Genomic DNA, 17,155 nt, shown 5'->3' with positions numbered 1-17,155 from the left:
TCGTCAAATAACTTTGACTAGTGGAACTTCTTTGTTCTTTATCCTACAAATCTGACAATCAAGAATTTGGACTGGAACCTCTTCGAAGGAGAGATAATTCTGAATATCTACGCCCTCTAAGGGAACTATGATAGCTGGGTCACCAATGCATTTCTTTAGCAAGGAGACGTGGAATACTGGATGTACTGAAGCTAGATCTGAAGGCAACTTGAGCTCATAAGCTACCTTTTCAAGATGACTGAGAATTTTGTAAGGACCAATATATCAGGCACTAAGCTTTCCCTTCTTGCCGAACCTCTTTACTCCCTTCATGGGAGAGATTTTCAAGTACACAAAATTACTGATCTCAAACTTGAGATCCTTTATTCTCACATCTACGTACAATCTCTATCGGCTCTGGGCAGCCCTAAGTCTTTCTATGATCAGCTGAACTCTGTCAAAGGCATTAAATACTACGTCAGGCCCTACAACTATGGCTTCACCTACTTCGAACCAACCGATTGGAGATCTACATCTCCTACTATAGAGAGCCTCAAACGGAGCCATCCAGATACTAGAATGATATTTATTATATGCGAATTCAATCAAAGGAAAACGGTCATCCCACTTGCTCTCAGGATATCCTCTAGAGTCTGAATGGTCTTTCTGCTTGACCATTTGTCTGAGGGTGGAAAGCTGTACTGAGGTGGACTTGGGTACCAAGACCCTTTTAGAATGCTTTCCAGAAATGAGAGGTAAACTGGGTACCTCTATCTGAGATAATAGATAAGGGAACACTGTGTAACCTAACCAACTCTCTAAGGTAGAGTTTGTCATAGTCCTCGACTGAATAAGAGGTATGAATTGTCAAGAAATGAGCTGATTTGGCCATCTTGTCCATGATAAACCAAACTGAATCATGCTGACGATAAGTACAAGGGAAACCCATCACAAAGTTCATGTTCACTTCTTCCTATTTCCATGGGGAATAATGAACTCCTACATAGACCCATTAGGCTTCTGGTGATCAGTCTTAACCTGCTGATATGTAGAGCACCTAGCTAAGAACTTTGCTATATCTCTTTTCATCCCACTCCACCAATAAATCTCCCATAAATCGCGGTACATCATAATGGCCCCTGGATAAATTTAGTAATGTGCACCACGCGCTTCTGCAAGAATTCATTGCCTCAAGTCATCTACACTTGGAACACATAACCGACCTGGCAACGCAGCACACCATCTCTTCCTTGGGAGAAAACCTCTACTTTCTGATGTCTTACTGACTTTTTTAACTTAACTAGACTGGGATCTCTATCCTACTTTTTATTTACTTCGGAAACTAGGGATGATTCCGAACTGTGCTGAACCCACACACTGCCCTCTACTGAATCGACTAAGTGGAAACCTAGTCGGGCAAGCTGATGAAATTCCTGAACTAACTTTTTCTTATCATCCTCAATATGAGCAACACTGCCCATTTATAATCTGCTGAGAGCATCTGCCACTACATTGGCCTTGCCCAGATGATACAAAACACTCATGTCATAATCTTTCAATAGCTCTAACTACCTCCTTTGATTCAAATTCAAATCTTTCTAAGAAAACACATATTGCAAGCTTTTGTGATATGTGAACACATCTACATGTACCCCATACAAGTAATGCCTCCAAATCTTTAAAGAAAACACTACAGCTGCTAGCTCAAGGTCATAGGTACGGTAGTTCTTCTCATGGGGCTTAAGCTATCTAGAGGCATAGTCTATAACCTTACCTCTCTGCATGAGGACATAACCCAAACCTACCCTAGATGCATCACAGTACACAACAAACTATCTAAACCATATGGCAAAGTCAAAACTGAGGATAAAGTAAGTCGAGTCTTCACTCCTGAAAACTGTTCTCGCAGGAATCTGACCACTAAAACTTGACTTTCTTTTGAGTCAATCTGGACATGGGAGATGCAATAGACGAAAATCCTTCAAAAAACCGATGATAATAGCCAGCCAAATCTAAGAATTAATGATGTCTAACAGATAAATGGGTTTAGGCTAGTTTCTCCCTACCTCAGTATTTTGAGGATCAAATCTCATGCCATCACCAGAAATAATATGGCCAAGGAATGCTACTGACCTTAGCTAAAATTCATATTTACTAAATTTGGCAAACAACTAATGAGTTTTGAGGGTCTGCAATACTATTTTGAGGTGGTCTACATGATTATTTTTTCTATGGGAGTAAACAAGAATGTCATCAATAACGACTATGACAAACATATCCAAGTACTGCTTGAACACTCAGTTCATCAAGTCCATGAAGGCTTCTGGGGAATTAATAAGACCAAAGGACAAGACTAAAAACTCAAAGTGACCATACCGGGTCCGGAAAACTATTTTTGGAATGTCACATTCTTTAACTCTAAGCTGATGATAGCTTGATCTAAGGTCTATCTTAGAAAAATAGCTGGCAACCTGAAGTTGATCAAACAAGTCATCAATTCTAGGAAGTGAGTATCTATTCTTGATGGTGACCTTGTTCAACTGACGGTAGTCAATACACATTCTGAGAGAATCACCTTTTTTTTGCATGAATAAAAATGGTGTGCCCTTTGGAGAGACATTGGGTATGATGAATCCCTTATCTAAGAGATTCTTTAACTTTTCTTTTAACTCTCTAAGTTCAGCTGGTGCCATTTTGTATGGTGGAATAGATAGGCTGAGTGTCTAGAAGAAGGTCTATTCCAAAGTAAATTTACCTTTTGAGAGGAACTCCGGGAAGATCCTCAGGGAATATATCTGGAAATTCCCTCACTACTAAAACTAACTCAAGAGTTGGAGTTTCTGAGGTAGATTCTTTGACTCGGAAAAGATGGTAAATACACCCTTTTGATATCATTTTTCTTGATCTAAGGTACGAAATAAGTCGAGCCCTAAGAGATGTAGTACTACCCCTCCACTCAAGGACTGGTTCATTTGGAAACTAAAAATGAACAATTTTATTTCTTCAATCAACTGAGGCATAGCATAAATGGAGCCAATCCATGTCGAGAATAACATCAAAATCTGTCATCTCTAATTTTACTAGATTTGCTAAAGTGACTTTCTAAGATATTATGATCAGACAGTTCCTGTATACCTGCCTGGCTACAATGGACACACCTATTGGGATGGATACTGAAATGTGATCTACTAAGGTTTCAAGAATGACTCCGAAATTGACAGCTATATAAGGGTTACAAAAGAAAAAAAAATCTCCAGGGTCTAGTAAAGGATAAACATGTAAATGAAAGACTTGTAACATACCAGTAACTACTTCAGAAGAATTTTCCTGATCTTGTCGAGATTCAAGAGCGTATAATCTATTTGGACACTGACCACAGGTGCCACTGGAAGCGGCACCCAGCTGATTCGAGCGATCAAAATGAGTTGGGGGATGATTATACTGACTCTGAAAACCTATTTAAGGACAATCTCTAATTCTATGGCCTGGCTTGCCATATCTAAAACATACATCGCTGCCAGCTCTGCAGATACCCTGATGGTTTCTACCACACTTCTGGCATAGAGGATTTGTTCAGGCACTGCTAACACTACCTTGAGATTTAGATCCTGGCTCTCTATCTTTATTACCATTATTGAATTTAGGCACTGGGGCACTATCTGAGAATGGGGATAGTACTGAAGATTTTGGGCGGAACTAAGAACGGTTATCGCCTTCTTAGCTAGGCTGGCCGAAGTTGATACTACCCGTTCTAGCCCTTTTTTGCTCCCTCTCTTTCTCCTTAGTATTTTCTCCTCTTTCTACTGACCATGGACCATCAATCTGGCCAAGTCTATCTTCTTAATCAGCATTCCGATCCTACACTCTTTGACCACCCTGTCGGATACCCCTGACACAAACTTACTCATCTTAGATCTGTTGTCTGCTACTACATGAGGAGCGAATCTAGCCAATTGAGTAAACTTAAGAGAATACTCTTTCACTGTCATACTACCCTGCTTCAAATTAATAAACTCCAAAACCTTTGCTTCCCTTAACTCTAGTTGGAAGAACCTATACAGAAATGCAGTGGTAAACTCCTCCCATTCTATGGGCCCTGCATCTACAACCCTCTCTGCCTTCCACTGCTTGAACCATGAGTGACCCACATCTTACAACTAGTATGTGGCTAACTCAGCATTCTCACTAGCTGTTACCCTCATAATATTCGTGACCTTTTGCACCATACCAAGGAATTTCTTTGGGTCCTCTTCAAACTTAGACCCTGTAAAAGATGGAGGATTCATTCGGGTGAAATCCTAAATTTTAGCTGCAGTATTGGACACAGAGTTAGTCAGAACGATAGCAGTCCATTCATTCTAAGATTCCACCTAATTATCTAGAGTAGTGAATGCAGCTCTGAACTCTGCATGTGAGACATGCTCATCCAGGGGATCTGCCTGAACGGGTTGAGGTGCTGACTGATTTCTGATTCTTTTTTCATTAGTCTTTTTGGGAGGCATATTCTGTAAATGAAAAGAAGAAATGAATTAGACTGAGGTTTTAACTTGAGCCCATTCTCACTCACACGACATGAATATTAAAACAACGGGAAACTTTTCCTAAAACAACTTGTAGCCTCCTGCCCATAAGTGTGGCGCGCTACACACCCATGCATAAGACTCTACTTGATGTGGCTTTCAGACTCTCTAGGAATCTGCTGAACCTTAGGCTTTGATACCAAGTTTGTAACATCCCGAGAGTACACCCTGGGCGTCACACGGTGCTTACGATCCCAAGGGACCACAAGCTAACCCATGACTGGTACCTGCTATGAGCACTAAATAGTAATACTTTAATAATACAGAAGTATAACTAAAATGCCATAAGGTTCACAAATATCAAAAATAAAATACTAAAATACTGATGAAATACTAAAAATAAAATTGAACAACTGTCTGAAATAATCTAGTCTGAAAGCCTCTAACCGTCTGAATGGGGAGTTATGGGACAGATCCCCAACTAACTCCAATAACTGAAATAAATTAATCTACTAGGATGATGAAGAGAATAACTCAGTCCTCAAAATATAAGGACCCACCACTGTAGTCGCTGCTAATGATCTGAACGGCTAAGTACGCTCGGGAGCCCGCACGTCCGAACCTATGATATGAAATATCATAGCACAAAAGAAAGGTATGTGTCTGTACTTTGAATATACTGGTATGCTAAGTGAGGTAGGCTGATATAACTAGGTTTATATGTATGAAATACTAACTAACTGAATGATATGAACATAACTGAATAAGAGTACAAGAATAACTGAGACTATTGTGAACACAGAGTACACAATACTATGCACATACACTATATCCAGGATCATACTGAAACTGAATAATGAGTTCTGACAACTGAGTGACTGATATCTGAGATTTCTGATAATTGGGTTACTGATAACCGAGTGACTATTTCAGACATCTTGATTCTGTAGAATTGAACTAAGTTCTATACTGAGTCTTGAATTGAAACTATAACTGTGGAAATATTCATCTAACTAACATACCCCGATATAAGCTGAGTTGGGGTCCAACCTGTAATCATAGTTTGAAGGGTATTAGCACATTGCCAAGGGATACTAATAGGGCTGGGTAAACCCTAATCTAGCAGGAAGACCCATAATTTATGTTTATGGTTGCATAAACCCTACTATGGCAGGAAGACGTCTTACCTTATGTTGGCTACGTAGTTCTGTAATGTAGGGACTGCTACTAAGGGTCAAGCCCTACACTGGCAGGAATGCCCCTATCCCTGGGTTCGCTCGGTGCTGAATCCTACTCCCAACTGAAAGGACACTAAACTAATCGCAAGACTGTACTAAGCTTGACTGAGCCATTACTGATCAAATTGACTAACTGAGCTGGACGAATTATACTAGGTTCTATAAATGGCTAAATTCTACTATTCATAACATTACTGAAACTATCCTGAGGCTTCTGTAATTCTAAGTAAAAAGCTAGATTTTTGGGTATTGAATAACCCCAGGACTCGATAGCATCAATATTAATAGAACATAATAATCATTGAAACAAGGCAATAGTAAACTATTCCATTCACATTGCAATCATTGAGCCATTTCATCCAGCACTTGGAAGTCATAAACTTGTACATGAATAGAGACACATGCTAACATGTCATAATTACACCATTCAATTCACATAGGCATTCCAACAAATATTCTCAAGGCATAATTTTAGCATGATAGTAACTTTAAACATGTAGTAATGGCATGAGTTCAATACTAGGGTCACCAATACGTCACAAATGCACCATTAACTCATTTAAGCATTCTGTCAAACACCTAAGAGGTATAATCTTGTACTTGGGCATGAATAACATATTGACGCGTCATGACTACATTCATCAATTCACAATTCAAGGGTTTTGATATGGGGATTACAACAATTACATACATAATCTTTTTTACTTATGAAAACTATAGTTAAATCTAGAATTAAAATCCATACAAACCACATGAATATGAAAACAACCTAATTGATACATGAATTCCAAGAAACTATTAACTTTAGAATTTAAAAAGGGTCTTGAACTCCAAGGGTGGAAGAAAACCCAAGGATGAACACCTAACATACCTGGGTTAATGAATTTGAGACGATTGATGGTGAGTTCTTAAGATTTTATCTTATATTTGAGAGCTAGGGTTTTTGTTCTTGAGAAAAGGATTTTAAATTTCTTGAGAGGAATAGAAATAATGATGACTACTTTGGTTATTTTGGGGTTAAATTATGTGTTTTAGGCTAATTAGGGTCGTGGAAAAACACCCAAATACCCCTAAACGAATTTAAAAACTCGGAAATGAAATTTGAAAATCCTAATTTTTGGCCTTGGCGCGACGTGCCAGGATCACGGAGCCTCACTGGAAATTGATGAGTGCCATTTTGGCCTCTGGCGCGATACGGTGGAATCTCAGTCTCCTACTAGTTGAGACCTGTAAGTTCACCACAACGCGGCCTTATCACACTAGTTTTAGACAATTGCCGTTTGGCATGTCTCCGCAATGTGCTGGTGTACCAAATGGTACACTGTTTTACAAAAATGGCTCTAACTCTTCGCTCGGGTGTCAGATTTAGGCGAACTTTATATCTTTGAAAAGCTGACTAAATTTCCTACATATTGGTAAGCTCTAGATAGAAAAATATTGAGTATTTAGAAAAATTTATATAGAATAAATCATGTACAGAGAGTTAAAATAAGCTATGGAAATATGGGGTATTACAAATTTTCAATTCTATCACCCTATTCCTCGAACGGGCTCTCGACTTGTAATTTCCTCACTTTATTGACTTTCAATTTCTTTGCCTTGTTGCTTGACTTTCAATCTCTTAACCTTGTTGCTTAACTTTTAATTTCATCACCCTATTCTTCAGGCGGGCTCCTGACTTGTAATTTCATCGCCCTATTCTTCAAGTTGGCTCCTTTCAATCAATTTCATCACCCTATTTTTTAGGTGGGCTTATAACTGGCTATTTCATCACCCTTTTTTTCAGGGGGGATCCTGACGTACAAATTCATTATCCTGTTCTTCAGGCGGGATCCTGACCTATAATTTCATCACTTTGTTTTTCAGGAAGGCTCCTGACTTGCTATTTCATCACTCTGTTCTTGAAGAAGGGTCCTGACTTGCCATTTCATTACCCTATTCTTCAGGCAGACTCCTGACTTGTAGTTTTATTACCCTGTTCTTTAGGCGGGCTCCTGACTTGCAATTTTATTACCCTGTTCTTCAGGTGGGCTCCTGGATTTCCATTTCATCACCCTATTCTTCAGGCGGTCTCCTGGCTTGTAATTTTAAAATTAGAACAAGTTTTATCTCAAACAAAGATTATGATAAAGAAAGATTTCATTTTTCAGAAAAGTGAAGTTCCAAACAACATGAATTAAATTTTTCCACAGTGTATCATCAAAGGACTTTTGTGAAAGTCACATCATAACTACTTGAAAAACCTAAACAAGGAAATGTATCTCTTATGGGTTAATTGGAATGATTCGACTAAAAAGTGCATTTTCTTAGAGTCAAAGGAAATGACTCGACTAAAAAATACATCTTCTAGGAGTCAAGGGGAATGACTCGACTAGAAATTACATTTTCTAGTAGTCAAGGAAAATGACTCGACTAGAAAGTTAGGAGTAAAGAGAAATGACTCGACTAGAAAGTACATCTTTTAGGAGTCAAAGAAGAATGACTCGACTAGAAGGTACATCTTCTGGGAGTCAAGGGGAATGAATCGACCAGAAAGTTACGAGTCAAGGGAAATGACTCGAATAGAAAGTATATCTTCTAGGAGTCAAAGGGGAATGACTTGACAAGAAGGTACATCTTCTGGAGTCAAGGGGAATGACTCGACTGGAAAGTACATCTTCTAGGAGTCAAGGGGAATGACTCGAATAGAAGGTATATCTTCTGGGAGTTAAGGGGAATGACTCGACTAGAAAGTTAGGAGTCAAGGGGAATGACTCGTCTAGAAAGTATATCTTCTAGGATTTAAGGGGAATGACTCAACTAGAAAGTACATTTTCTAGGAGACAAGGGGAATGACTCAACTAAAAAGTGTTTTCTAGGAGTCAAGGGGAATAACTAGACTAGAAAGTCTCTTCTAGGAGTGAAGGGAAATAACTCACCTAGAAAGTGTATTTTAGGAGTGAAGGTTCAATTCAAAAAGTATATCACCTAGCAACTAAAAACTGAAATACCTGAATAGGAAAATGTGTCTTTAAGGGATATGGGATTATGAATTTTTACCATGATTTGATTATCAAACCTATACAACGACATTGCTTTCTGTATTTATAGAAGTGAGGCATTACAACCCTTGATATTTATGCTCTGAAGTCCTTGATTTAAAGGTAACATATTTCCCGTTTCATCAAAGAAAACTTGTGAGTTTAAAAATACGGTGGCTAGTTTATGGCTTTAGCTTTCGCGGCAATCGCTCTTGCCCCCATCATATTTACTCTTGCTTCCAACCATTAGCATATGTCATTGACTTGCTACATAATTGATCCAAACTCATATTATGAAGAATGACTATGAAACAAAACATAGTATCTCCACTTTGTCATGCTCCTCAGATAAACCCTTTTAACCTTGGTTTTTCCATGAGTTCCCAGACTTGTCTGTTGACAAATTTTTCTGCATGCCTCATTTCGGCTCACAATCATGTCTCTTTCATGTACTGGCCTTTTTGTATTGCTTTGTGTAATTGAATAAGTTGGTAGCCACTTTTAAAATCTTTTCTCCCTTGCTTTGGCATTGATTTGACTCAAAGGCACAAGAAAAATGACTTTCCATTTGAATAACTAACTCAAGAAAATAAAATAAAAATATAAAGAAGAAAGAACAGACCATGAATGTCACCATTGAAATAGATAAAAGAAAGAAAAATTTATCTGAAAGTTACCATCAACTCTAATGATTATGACATACATTTTGGATAAAGCGGCCCGATCTTTCCATCTAAACTTTCACCAATTGTTATTGAGTTAATTGCCCTGAAATTGAGTTACTTCCTTGGACCAATCGTATTCATAGACCACATTCAGCTAGTGACGCCCTGAAGGGTTTTCGCCAATAAGCCTCTCTCATTTCTTTCTCTTAGCCCACTATTTTCCTATGGTGTCCGTGAGGGTTTTCACCAATTAAACTCTCTTATTTTTATTTCTCTCAACTCAAAATCATCTTACGATACCCGTAAGGGTTTTCATCGATAATACTCTCTTATTTTATCCCTTTTAACTTACCATCACAATATGGTGCTCGTAAGGGTTTTCACCGATAAGACACTCTCATTTTTATTTCTCTCCTGATTTCTTATGCTGAGGAAGACAAGTAGTTCCCTAAATGCATTATCATATGCATTACATGCTAAGCCTTATCATTCTCAAAGATTGGTCAGAAGTTCTTTCATTGGTTGTAACTTGGATTTTGGATAAGGTTAGAAAGAAAGGATGGCATAAGGCCCAAATGACAGTTGAAGTGGGGTGGGACTTACAACTTTTGGAATTGACTCAAATAATGAAGACTAACTCATTCCCCAATTTCTCTTTACTGGGTAATTCTAAATTGTTTATTTGGTTGGACTGAGTCCAAAGTAGGGCAACCTAATAACTCACCATCGAGAGAGAAGAATCAGGTCACACGTAGTTCTGACAACTCGTTCTTTTGCTTGATTTTGGTTTCTTTTTTTCTTTCTTTTCTCTTTTATTGACTCTTTTCTCTTTGGGATTTTTTTTTACTCTATTTTTCTTGACACTCTTCTCTTTTCTTTTTTTTTGGACACATTTTTCTCTCTTCTCTTTTTTTTTAAAAAAACTTTTTTGACTCTATTATTTTGCTCAACACCTTTTCTTTTGTACTTTGCTGACTCTATCTTGATTCCAAAAAAGGGGTATGAAAGAAAATAGAACTAAAGCTCAAATGGGGTAAATAAAAGATGATACAATGTTTGGATAGTAGAACGAAATACCTTTGTCATATCAATTCTTAAAAATGCAAGTACACATCATGCAATATGAAGTGAAAGATGAAGATCATTCGTGATATTTTTTTTATCACTGACTTTAACTGAGCCTGTGCATCGCTACTTCTCTACAAACTCCACCTTTTCTGTACATTCCTCACATCGAATGACTCATGCTTTCGTGGAGCTGATTTTCTTTTTGTTCCTCTTGATATAGGATCACACATCCACTATTTTCCCTAATTGAGACATGCCTTTCAATTGATGACCAAGTTATTCTTATGATTCTCAAAATAATTGCCTTAATTTTTAAACAAGACTTCAACTTGGTCACCAAATGTCTCGGCACTCTACCTATTTCCTCATATGCTCTTTTTCTAAATGAAACACTCTGATTTAAAGTTTAAGATTAAGCTGAATTTTAAGATCTAGCTAAAAATTCCACCAGCATGTCATATCACTAGAACCAACATAAAATGCACTATGTAAATAAAATGAACAAACAACTTAAAATAATACAAAACAACAAGGGACACCACATCTCATCAAAAGGAAAAATAGAAGGGTTTAAACAAAGACGACAAAGAAACAAAACAAAATAGATTACAAAGTACAACCCTAAAATAATTTGAAAAAAATAGGAAGGAAAACAAAACAAACTACCAACAATCCTTCCAAGTAAGGAGAGGAGTAGCTTCCCAATCGCTGAGCTTGATATCTTAGCCACTAGTTTTCATATCAGCTTGATTAGAGGTTTTCTCACTGTCAATGTTTTGCACTATAATTGATTTATCTTGAATCATCTTTTCAATTTCTCTTTTCAAATCCCGACAATCTTCAATATTATGACCCTAAACATCAGAATGATATGTATATCGTACAATAGGATCAAAAATTCTTGAATGCAGATTAGGAATGTGCCTAAGAAGAGGAGTAATCATGCCCCACTGTATCAATCTTTAGGTTAAACTGGCATACGATTCCCCAATTGGTGTGAAATTATCCCTTAGCTTCTGTCTTATTTTATTATTCGTCTTGAATCAAAAATCAAACTTAGAAAGGATTTGGTATGTCTGTGGAGTTGGAGAATGACTCTGTGGAGTTAGTGCATGCCATTGTAGATAATAAGGGGATTGATTACATGTTTACGCGTTATATATTGGATATGGGGGTGGGAAAATAAAGTATAATGGATTTTAGGAGTGATTACATAGAGCTTGGGTATAAACTTGGGCTTGAGACTGGGGGTAACAACGACGTGGTCTTCTTCAACATGCACGTTGTCCAGCTACAATAATAGCAATATCTTCCTTATTCTTCTTTCATTCAACATTTCCTGAATCCTTTTGATTTTCTTGAGTAGTTGCTTTTAATGATGCAAAATTCATAATGCGACCGGTCTTGATTCCATCCTCTATCATCTTCCCCATTTTGAGGACCTCAATAAATGGCTTGCCTAAAGCAGGTAACAAGTGCTAATAATATATTTCATCCTGCACTTGAATGAACACCTTCACTATCTTACTTTTTTTTATTGGCGGTTTCACCCTAGCAGCTTGTTCACGCCATCCTAATTATATTTTCCCTAAAACTTTCAGTACTCTTCTTCTTCATATTAGTTAGGGATTTATCATCAGGGTAAACTCCACATTGTATTGGAACTATTGCACAAATTCATTAGCTAGGTCATCCCAACTATTCTATTTGTTGATGTCTTGGTCAATAAACCATTTCGAAGCTAGTCCTGAAAGACTCTCACCGAAATAAGCCATGAGTAATTCTTTCTTCTCTCTAGCGCCCTTAGTTGGTTACAATAATGCCTCAAATATGCCTCCGGGTCACCATGCCCGTCATATTTCTCAAACTTTGACATTTTATAAACAAGAGGGAGATTAACACCTGGAAACATGCACAAGTCTTTATACGAGACACTTTTGAAACCCCGAGCCCCTGTAAGTTTCTCATGGCTTATTCTAAACTCTTTAATTTTTGCGTCGTGCCCCCTTATTCTTCGATCACAACAAGCTTCTCAATGTTAAGAGGAAATTCAAGAGTAGCCATAAGGATCAGTCGACTTAAATATGGGCACGAGAGCATAATGTTGATCACCAGAAGTATTCAGTACAGGCTCTCTCGTAGAGTAGGAAGGCACAACTAGTGGATGAACATCAAAATTAGGAGCTTCAGGTGGGAGTGGTGCTACAAAAATATGAACAGTAGATGGAGTCGAGCATGTTGTAGTTTTTGGTTGAGGATTGAGAAAATGAATATTGAAAGTGTTTGGATAGTGTTTCCCTAGAGTGGACCCTGATGCATGTTGTGGCGTATAAACAAAATTGGGAAATTATACATGCGACACAGGAGGCAAGCTAGAAAGATATTCTAGATTATCAGTGGAAAATAGAGGAGGCGACAACCCATTACCCAAGCTCGATGCATTTCTATCATTTGCTGCCTTAATTTTTGAATCTCTTTATTAGATTCTAAATTGTCATTCCCCAAACTCACTATCTGATTAGTGATAACAACCTCGATATCCTTGTTAGCCCTATCTGATTAGTGACAACAAGGATACTGAGATTGCCTCAAAATCTTTGTTAGCCCTTGTTGTCACTAATCAGAAAAAGTTTAAGCTCTAAGACCAACCCAAAATGCCACAAACCAACCACCTTAAACTAACTGAACAACAGATAAAAAATGCATTAGAGTTTAACATTTCCTCAAAATATTTTTTTTTAATTTTTTTTTTGAAAAAGATCACTGAATCCAAGAAGGGCGCCTACGTATCTCACTCCCGAGAGAGGAGAATCAGGTGTGCGTAGTTCGTAAAGTTTTGTCACAATATGAACGATCAAACTTTCTTTTTTTTTTCTTAAAACTTTAAGAAGAAAATAAAATAACAAATTGTCAAAAAAATTGATGAAAATCTTTTTTGAATTTTTCAGCTTTAAAATCCTATACAAAATGAAACCTGTGATTACCAAAGAAAATCTTTTTGAGTTTTAGATTTTGAATTTCATACAAAAATGAAACTTGAGCCTATTAAAGGAAAATATTTTTGTAGTTTTCTTTTAAAGATGAATATGAAACAGCTAATCTAAATGAAGAGTGAAAAAAATCTTTTGGATTTTTTGAATAAGATCACCGAACCCACAAAGGGCTGCCTACGTATCTCACTCCTGAGAGAGGAGAATCAAGTGTGCGTAGTTTGTCCAGATTAGACAATTAAGGATTACATAACAAACAAAACCTTGACTTGGAAGACACGACCAAAGACAGACGATGAAAACGTCAATAAAATCTTTTTTGAGTTTTTCAATTTGACACTTCACATAAAACTGACACCAACATTTATGAAACGAAAATCTTTTTGGTATTTTCGTTATATGAAATGTACAAAAATTCTACCATTTTTTTGAATTTTTCTTTTATAAAAAGATCCTATTGAAAAAAAAATCTTTTTTTTTCGAAATTTATGAATTATGAATGCTTGCTAAAGAGACCGAAAGGAAAATCTTTTTGATGTTTTCATATTTTGAGAAAATGAGTGCAAAAGATAAAAACTATTTTTGAATTATTGGATTGTGAAAAATAAAAGTCATAAAGAACTCTAAAACTATGAAACTCTTTTTGTTGACTCATTTTTCCTTTTTTTTCCTTTTTTTTTCAACCTTTACTTGTCTACACACTTTTCTTTAATTTTATCACATGTTTTTTTCCAAATCAGTCCATCAAATGACCCTATTATCCTCAAAGGTGCAACAATTATCATGTAAAGATGCTTTAGGAGTGAGTCTTCTACAAAGGACCAAGTGGGTCCATCTAGGTATCAATATGATACGGATAAGCATGACTTAAAGGATGACCTAGGCTAAGATCCACTAACAAGGCTGTTTGAGGAAGCATATGATCGATAGTGGCTGCGAAAGTTTTCCACCTATTCCATACACCCAACAGCTCCCCCTCCTAAAATTAAAGTGACTCAACTAGAGGTCCACGTGTACTATGAGACTTACTATAAATGAATGACTCGGGGTAATGCACATGATACTAGATATAAAGTGGTAACACATAAGAGAAAAACTGTAAACACGTAGCACATAGGCACTCAACAATGATAAAACAATAACACAAACAACGTCTACACACCCATAGTGTAAAACTAAGCCGATACAACTCAAAAATTGAAGCTTGAATTTTAAAAATCCCCAGCAGAGTCGCCAGAGCCATCACACTCCTTTTTTCCCAAGAAAATGATTCATTTTGAGTTCAAAAGGATTTTTATTGTTAAAGTGACAAACAATTAAATTTGTTTAAAAAAAAAAGATTTTTTTTTTACATTTAAACTTAAAGTCGTCACTTGGCATAAAACTAGTGTGACAAGTCACCTTTGAAAATCTTTTTTTAAAATAATTTTGACTCTTTAAACTGATTTGCAAATAAAGATTCTGGCTAAGTAATTCTATTGATCAAGGGGGAGGTGTTAGGCACCTCTCGAACCCGTGGTTCGATCACAATCACTTTATTTATTATATCAGCTAGTAGACACTATGAACTTAATAAACTACATAAAACACAAAAAAACAAATGAACAAACAAACAAACCAAGCAAAACAAGTCCAAAACAATAGTGTTCCGTCCAATTATTATAGTCTGAAATAAAAGATACTGAATAAACCTATGCTAACCTTCACTAGCCCTAAAATATGCTCTACCCAATACCTCAGGCCTTAATCACAAACATTCTTTGCGTACAAGATACTTTGAGGCATACATCGGTTAATAAGTATAAATGGCCTCAAGGCATTCCTCATCTAAATAAATACATTTTTCTCTTAAGGCGATAAAATGAAACCATTCAACAAATATTCCAAACATTCTACAATCTACAAGTTCTAAATTTACCTACCCGTGCCTACTGTTTGCCTACCCAGCTCGACCCATCCTGTCATGGCATTATCATAAATAACGACATCAATGAATTAAAACAACTAACACTTGCTTTTTATCAATTCTTTAATTTCTACCTCCCCAAATAACTGATTTTACCTCTCGAATGAGATATCATTTCATCACACAGTTCATAATAAAGGAAATCAAACAAGTAGCAATTCATCACCAATCAAGATCAACCAACACACGATATTTAATTTGATGTATCAAATATCATCAACAATAAAATCAAAAAAAGGGAAAGAGTAGAATTGGACCTCAATTTGAAGCTTTCGAGCTCAATGTTACTCAAACAAAGAGAGCCCACACCCGGAAACCTCGAGTCGAACCTCAACAATGACCAAACTCAACATGGTATCAAGAAATACAACCCAGACATAGTTGGAAACCGATGGAAAGCCTCAAAATAAATGACCCACAAACCTAAACAGAATTCAAACACAACTAAAAATCTCAATTCGAGCCCCAAATCATTGATTTCTAACTAACCTTGTACAAATCTCGCTGGAATTGGGGTTGTGTTCCCTTTTTCATCTCGCTGGAGCTCCAGTGAGCTCAGGAAGTGTAGCAAACCAAATAATTGAGTTAAACTGCCAGTGTTGATGTTGTCTTTTGGTGAGAATTCACCAAAAATTTCTTCCCCGCCATCTTCTTTTGCTCAATCTCGATTACTCTCTCTCTATTTTCTTCTTTAATTTTGATCAGTCTTAGATTTCTCTCTCAATTCTCTTTGATTTCATTGTGTCTATGTGTGTTACTATGTTTGTGGAAGAATAAGAGCTCTGTGAGCTAGGAAAGTAATGATATATGTATGTTTATTCTCCCCCATCCATGGAAAATAAAGGAGCATGTGTGTATGTTCTTCTCCTCCATATGTGTTTATGATGTGTTCTATGTTTATGGCAGTATGTGTGTTAATATGTGTATTGTGCGTGTGAATTCTATGAAAGTTATGTGAGTGTGGCTGTGTGTATTTGTGTGTGTTCTTATTCCCCGAAGAAAATAAACTGTATGGTGTGTTCTCTATGAATTCTTCGGGTGTAAATATCACTGTGCATATATTTTGTGGGTAGAAATTGTGTATATTCAAGGGAGATTAAGAATCTATTAAGGAAAACAAAGATGAAAAGATAATGTGTAAGGGGTAGGGGTAGGGGTATGGGGGTATGGGGTAGGGTAGTGGTTAGAATAATGTGAGGGTGTTGAAATTTGATTGGTTGAGTGGTTAATTTGTTAAGGGTTTATTTATTTGGCTTTTAGTGGAGGGATTATCCTATGGGGATAAGGTACGCAGTAAAACGTATTCAAAATTTATTTTGGGAGGGACAAAATTATGTGTCTACAGTGTTTACTTGCTATTTTAGACTTTTTAGATACAAGTTAGTCAGACCATTATTTCATTACTATGTTCAATTTTAAGTTGACCTTTGTCAGTACAACCATGTTATGTTGAACCATGAATAACACCAGTGTCATTCAGTTGGCAGTCGGATTTAGCACCGAGAGGGAAGTATGGGCTCAGATCATCCTACTTCCCAGAAACTACGTTCCCCCATAGGATTTACGGACTCGCCAAAGAGCATTTCCCTTTTTGACTAAATTGGGCTCAGTTTAGTGATCATTCTATTTCAGGTACCACTATGATGACAAGGATTGAACAACCCTCCTCAATGTAGGTCAGACGTTGGACTTCATGGTAATATCCATGG

This window comes from Capsicum annuum, chromosome 5 (genome assembly GCF_002878395.1).
Source record: "Capsicum annuum cultivar UCD-10X-F1 chromosome 5, UCD10Xv1.1, whole genome shotgun sequence".
NCBI lineage: Eukaryota > Viridiplantae > Streptophyta > Magnoliopsida > Solanales > Solanaceae > Capsicum > Capsicum annuum.
Note: the sequence above shows the minus strand (reverse complement) of the source record.